Below are 7,033 nucleotides of genomic sequence, written 5' to 3'. Positions count from 1 at the left end.
CCTACCTGCCTGACAGGTACATACTTATCAAGGACACGCAACAGCTGTTCCTTGAACGAGCTCCACATTTCAATTGTGCCCATCCCCTGCAGTTTCCTTCCCCATCCTATGCATCCTAAGTCTTGCCTCATCGCATCATAATTGCCTTTCCCCCAACTATAACTCTTGCTCTGCGGTATATACCTGTCCCTTTCCATCGCTAAAGTAAACGTAACTCAATTGTGGTCACTATCACCAAAGTGCTCACCTACCTCCAAATCTAGCACTTGTCCTGGTTCATTACCCAGTACCAAATCCAATGTGACCTCGCCTCTTGTTGGCCTATCTACATGCTGTGTCAGGAAACCCTCCTGCACACATTGGACAAAAATGGATCCATCTAAAGTACTCGAACTATAGCGTTTCAAGTCAATATTGGAAAGTTAAATTCCCCCATAACAACTACCCTGTTACTTTCGCTCCTATCCAGAATCATCTTTGCAATCCTTTCCTCTACATCTCTGGAACTTTTCAGAGGCCTACAGAAAACTCCCAACAGGGTGACCTCTCCTTTCCTGTTATAAACCTCAGCCCATACTACCTCAGTAGACGAGTCCTCATCAAACGTCCTTTCTGCCACCGTAATACTGTCCTTGACGAACAATGCCACCCCTCCCCCTATTTTACCACCTTCCCTGAGCTTACTGAAGTATCTAAACCCCGGAACCTGCAGCAACCATTCCTGTCCCTGCTCTAGCCATGCTCCGAAATGGCCACAACATCGAAGTCCCAGGTACCAACCCATGCTGCAAGTTCACCCACCTTATTCCGGATTCTCCTGGCATTGAAGTAGACACACTTTAAACCACCTTTCTGCCTGCCGGTACACTCCTGCAACCTTGAAACCTTACTCATGACCTCACTACTCTCAACCTCCTGTATACTGGAGCTACAATTCAGGTTCCCAACCCCCTGCTGAATTAGTTTAAACCCTCCCGAAGAGCATTAGCAAATCCGCCCCCCCCCCCCCCCCCAGGATATTGGCACCCCTCTGGTTCAACTGTAGACCATCCTGTTTGTAGAGGTCCCACCTACCCCAGAATGAGCCCCAATTATCCAGGTATCTGAAACCCTCCCTCCTGCACCATCCCTGTAGCAATGTGTTCAACTGCTCTCTCTCCCTATTCCTCGTCTCGCTAGCACGTGGCGTGGGTAACAACCCAGAGATAATAACTCTGTTTGCTCTTGCTCTAAGTTTCCACCCTAGCTCACTGAATTCCTGCCTTACATCCCTATCCCTTTTCCTACCTATGTCGTTGGTGCCTATGTGGACCACGACTTGGGGCTGCTCCCCCTCCCCCTTAAGGATCCCAAAAACACGATCCGAGACATCACGGACCCTGGCACCTGGGAGGCAACACATCAACCCCTTTCCTTCTGAGCACCAGGAACAGGCTCTGTGCCAGAGACCTGTACCCCATGGCTTACTCCTGGTAAGCACCCCCCGCCCCCCGCCCACCGCCCCCCCACTAGTATCCAAAGCGGTACACTTGTTATTAAGGGGAATGACCACAGGGGATTCCTGTACTGACTGCTTCCTCCCAGCCCCTCTCACCGTCACCCATCTATCTGCATTCTTAGGAGTAACTACATCCCTGTAGTGATGCATTTTGGAAGATCTAACTCAAGAGCAGACTATATAGTCAATGGAAGAGTCCTAGGGAAAATTGATGTACAGAGAGATCTGGGAGTACAGGTCCATTGTACCCTGAAGGTGGCAACGCAGGTTGATAGAGTGGTCAAGAAGGCATACAGCATGCTTGCCTTCATCGGACGGGGTATTGAGTACAAGAGTCGGCAGGTCATGTTACAGTTGTATCGGACTTTGGTTAGGCCACATTTGGAATACTGCGTACAGTCCTGGTCGCCACATTACCAGAAGGATGTGGATGCTTTAGAGAGGGTGCAGAGTAGGTTCACCAGGATGTTACCTGGTATGCAGGGTGCTAGCTATGAAGAAAGGTTGAGTAGATTAGGATTGTTTTCGTTGGGAAGACGGAGGTTGAGGGGAGACCTGTTTGAGGTCTACAAAATTATGAGAGGGATGGACAGGGCGGATAGCAACAAGCTTTTTCCAAGAGTGGGGGTGTCAAATACAAGGGGTCACAATTTCAAGGTGAGAGGGGGAAGGTTTAAGGGAGATGTGCGTGGAAAGTTTTTTACGCAGAGGGTGGTGGGTGCCTGGAATGCTTTGCCAGCGGAGGTGGTCGAGGTGGGTACGATAGCATCATTTAAGATGCATCGGGACAGATATACGAACGGGTGGGGAACAGAAAGAAGTAGACCTTGGTAAATAGGCAACAGGTTTTGATAAAGGATCTGGATCGGCGCAGGCTGGGAGGGCCGAAGGGCCTGTTCCTGTGCTGTAATTTTTTTTGTTCTTTGTTCTTTGTTCTATCTATGAACACCTCTGCCTCCCGAATGATCCGAAGTTCATCCAACTCCAGCTCCAGTTCCCTGACACGGTTTCTGAGGAGCTGGAGATGGGTGCACTTCCCACAGGTGAAATCTGCAGGGACACTGACGGTGTCCCTCACCTCAAATATTCGGCAGGAGGAACATTGTACTGCCTTCCCTGCCATCCCCTCGAGATAAAACAAGAAAAAGAAAGGAAGAGCTTATCTGATACTCACGCAACCCCTTAGGTTAGAGGAGATGGAAGGGTGGGGGACACTACAAGTGTAGTGTCTCGGGTTTAGCAACCACCCAACTTATATACAGGTACTACACACCCTCCCAGAAACCCCACGGCCGACTTCCGGTTTCCTGCTGCTCTGAAACAAAAAAAACAAAGGCCGAGTCTCCTGTCAGGTAAGTTTTTAATGTGGGAAACGTATCTCCCCAACAGATCCCTGGTTACTGCTCTCGCTGCTACCGCTGAACAACTGAAGGGCGCTTCTCCTGTAAGGTAAGTTTTAAAAACCGGAAAACTTACCTTCCCGACAGACCCCTGGTTACAGTTACGCCCAGGCGAGACAGCAGTCAGGGGTCTGCTGGAACCAGGACGCAGCTGGGTCCCAGTCAGATTCTGAGACTCTGGAGCATGTTCACCCGGAGCTGATGTAGTTGTTAGGGTGCACCTGTGACGTTCAGAGGGGGACGTCCCGACCCTTCAGCACGTCCATAGCCGATTGGAGGAGCACAGTAAGAAGTCTTACATCACCAGGTTAAAGTCCAAAAGGTTTGTTTCAAACTGAGCTTTCGGAGCACTGCTCCTTCCTCGGGTGAATGGAGAGGTAGGAGCAGTGCTCCGAAAGCTCGTGTTTGAAACAAACCTGTTGGACTTTAACCTGGTGATGTAAGACTTCTTACTGTGCTCACCCCAGTCCAACGCCGGCATCTCCACATCATGGCTACGATTGGAGGAGTATCAGAGGCTATGGGCGCAGGAGATGGCGCAGGGAATGCGTGCCACTGAGGCCAACACCATTAGGGTGGCGACCGCAGTGGAGTGCCTGGTGCACAAGTGGAGGTGTCAAATGCATTGTGCAGTCGGTGATGTCCATGGCCTCAGTAGACTGTCTGACTTGATGTGGGATGTGCCAGCTACTGGCCACCAGACCCTGTCCCCCTAACACCCACACATGTAGTTACCTGGACCCGGCACTGGTCCCTTCTATATTGCACTCACCCACCCTCCAGTTTGGACATGTCCCTGGGATAGGGGCCCATCCGCTTGGTGTTCGGATGTTGGCTGCTGCGTCCGTGTTGTTGCCTCCTGCAGTGTTCAGGAAAAGTGTCGAGGCATCACTATCTCATTGGGATGCTAGGCAGTAACTCCCACATGCTAAATGGCACGCCCCATCCACGGGAATCCACTTGGGAATACGTGAAGTGCTCACTTAACTACGATTGCCATTACCCTAATCGCAATAGCCTTCAGCTGCATGGCCAAAGAGAGACCATCGCAGTCAGTGGGGGTTATGGGTGGTCTGTGGGGCAGATAGGCAGGAACCAGGGTTGCCCCAGGAATTGGTACACATGATCCAGGGGCACCCCTGGATAATCGCTGTTAACAAGACCACTTACGAGGCATGCCATTTAGCATGTGGGAGTTGTTACCTAGCGAGGTAGATAGCTAGATAATGGAAGGCCGTTGGATATCGGGTGATTCCCGTTAATTGTATGGAAATAGGGTTTATGTGGTGATTATTGGTTTCTGCCACACTAAGGCAGAATCCTGATTTCACCAACGGAAGCGGGCCAGTACTTGTTTTTGGCCTCTCCCGCTATTCACCGGCCTCGTGTGCTCTCGCTCGAGCGCAACAAGGCCACTGAGTCCCGCCCATTGTCTTAAAACTGTGCGCATTCAGCTAAAAACCAATGGGCCAATTGTTATTTAATTCTTGTCAAGTTTGAGACCAATTGGCTATTTTTCCAACAATTAGCTAAGATTGGCTTTCAATTTGTAAGGTATAAGAAAGGGGGTGTCAAGAAGACATTTTGGGTAAGTACAGGCAGAGAAAGGTGTGAGTAGAGATGTAAAGAGAAAGATGTGGGTAGTGAAGGGGAGAGAAGATGTTTACGAGAGGCAGAGAAGAAGAGAGGTGGAAAGAGAGGGATTTATGGAGAATTACGGAGAGCTGCTTGATGTTCTTAGGGAGTCATTACTTCACGACTTGGTCTGAGAAGGGTGGTGAGAACTCTATTTAATTTTCAAAGTTAAGCTTTCTCCTCTACTGTTAATTACTTCTATTGCTGTTCATAGATAATTTGCTTTTGATCTGACTTGACCTGAATGGTGAATAAACTTTCTGAATTCATCATTTAAAGTGTTCTTTTATGCCATGTGGTTATGTCATTAGAACCTTACATGATTTACAACAGGGGTTATTGCAAATCCGGATAAGCATGAGATGATGCACTTGGGCAGGACACATAAGGCAAAGTTGTGACACTGATGAAGATTATTATTATTATTAGAGTTTAAGAGGGAAGTTATGCTAGAACTGTGTAAACGGTTGTTTAAGCCACAGCTAAAGTATGGTGTGCAGTTCTGGAATCCACATTGTAGGAGGGATGTAGTTGCGTTGGAAAGGGTGCAGAGCAGATTTACCAGGATTTTATGTAGCCATCTGGGATGGCCACTCACAACTAGGGACAGAGAAACTTGCAAAGCCTAGGGAGTAAAATGGGCAAGGCAAGACTCAGGCAGACTCAGAGCCTGAAATGAACATTTGCAAGCAAGAAGTCCAGACGGTATCGAAACTCTGACCAATTGGCATTTTGATGGGCCGATAAGCATTTGATGGCCCATCTTCACCAAAACAAAGGACTGGTGCTCGAGCGACCGGTACAGTCCCAGACATCTCGGCTCCACTCCCTGTTCAGGGGAAGCGCAAACAACGGGGTCAGTGACCGCTTGAGACAAGCCCAGCCATCCAGATCCCTGCCCACTTATTGGTTAGGAATCAAACAGAGTGATCAGGGATCGCCCAATTAGTGGGGTCCAAACTGAAGGACCGTCCGAAAGAGCGAGAAAACCCCCAAGTATAAGAAGAGAGTTCGCCATATGTTCGTCCTCTTTTGGTCCTGGCGCCCCGGCAACGTCCATCTCCAATCGTAGCACCACCAAAAGCAAGTCCAAGTTCAACGCTCGCTACCAGACGGATGAGACCAGCTGAGCAGCAATTACTTCTCCAGACTCAATAGATCCAGAATCAGACAGCGGCCACTGTTCCTCTGACCTAAGCTAGGTGCCTGAAGTTAAGTACAGGATGTCTTAGTCGATAGGTGTAGTTAACTAGTAGTGTTTATGTTGCATGACTAATTGGGTGTAAATAAAGTAACCTTGACCTTGAACTAACAAACTGGTGTTTGGCTCTTTGATCGATAGCCGGTTGAACCTTGTGGTGGTATCATTTGATACCTGGCGACTCTGAGCTTTAGAACATAGATATCAAAAGGAGGGTAAACTCACTGCCATATTGGAACAGAGCCACAGAAAAAGACAGGAAAAGAAAGGCAACAGCTGCCTGGACTGGAATTATGAAGGGAGATTGGATCGATTTGGATTGATGTCCTTGGAGCAGAGGAAATTGCAGGGGGACATGGGGCAGCAGAGTAGTTAGCACAGTTGCTTCACAGCTCCAGGGTCCCAGGTTCGATCCCCGGCTTGGGTCACTGTCTGTGCGGAGTCTGCATGTTCTCCCCGTGTCTGCGTGGGTTTCCTCCGGATGCTCCGGTTTCTGCCCACAGTCCAAATTGTGCCGGTTAGGTGGATTGCCATGCTAAATTGCCCTTAGTGTCCAAAAAAAGGTTAGGTGGGGCTACTGGGTGTGGGCTTATGTGGGGTGCTATTCCAAGGGCTGGTGCAGACTCGATTGGCCGAATGGCCTCCTTCTGCACTATAAATTCTATGATTGAGATGTATAATGAGATGGGCAGCACAGTAGCCTTGTGGATAGCACAATTGCTTCACAGCTCCAGGGTCCCAGGTTCGATTCCTACTTGGGTCACTGTCTGTGTGGAGTCTGCACATCCTCCCCGTGTGTGCGTGGGTTTCCTCCGGGTGCTCCGGATTCCTCCCACAGTCCAAAGATGTGCAGGTTAGGTGGATTGGCCATGATAAATTGCCCTTAGTGTCCAAAATTGCCCTTAGTGTTGGGTGGGGTTACTGGGTTATGGGGATAGGGTGGAGGTGTTGACCTTGGGTAGGGTGCTCTTTCCAAGAGCCGGTGCAGACTCGATGGGCCGAATGGCCTCTTTCTGCACTGTAAATTCTATGATAAAATGATGAGGGGTACAGGGTAGACAGAAATAAACTTTACCCCTTGGTGGAGGGATCAATGACCAGGGACATTGATTTAAGGTAAGGGGCAGGAAGTTTAGAGGGGATTTGAAAAGTCTGGAATTTAATCTGAAAAGGCTGGGGGTGGGAAGGCTGAACTCATTTTGAAAGGTCCCTGGATCAGTGTCTGAAATGCTGGGTGCAGGGTGGGACTGGAATCAGGGTTAGTTTGAACACAAACAGCCGTCAATGTCAATCAGCCGG

The sequence above is a fragment of the Scyliorhinus canicula genome, chromosome 21 (genome assembly GCF_902713615.1).
Source record: "Scyliorhinus canicula chromosome 21, sScyCan1.1, whole genome shotgun sequence".
In the NCBI taxonomy this organism is placed as follows: Eukaryota; Metazoa; Chordata; class Chondrichthyes; order Carcharhiniformes; family Scyliorhinidae; genus Scyliorhinus; species Scyliorhinus canicula.
This window is presented reverse-complemented; position numbering follows the sequence as displayed.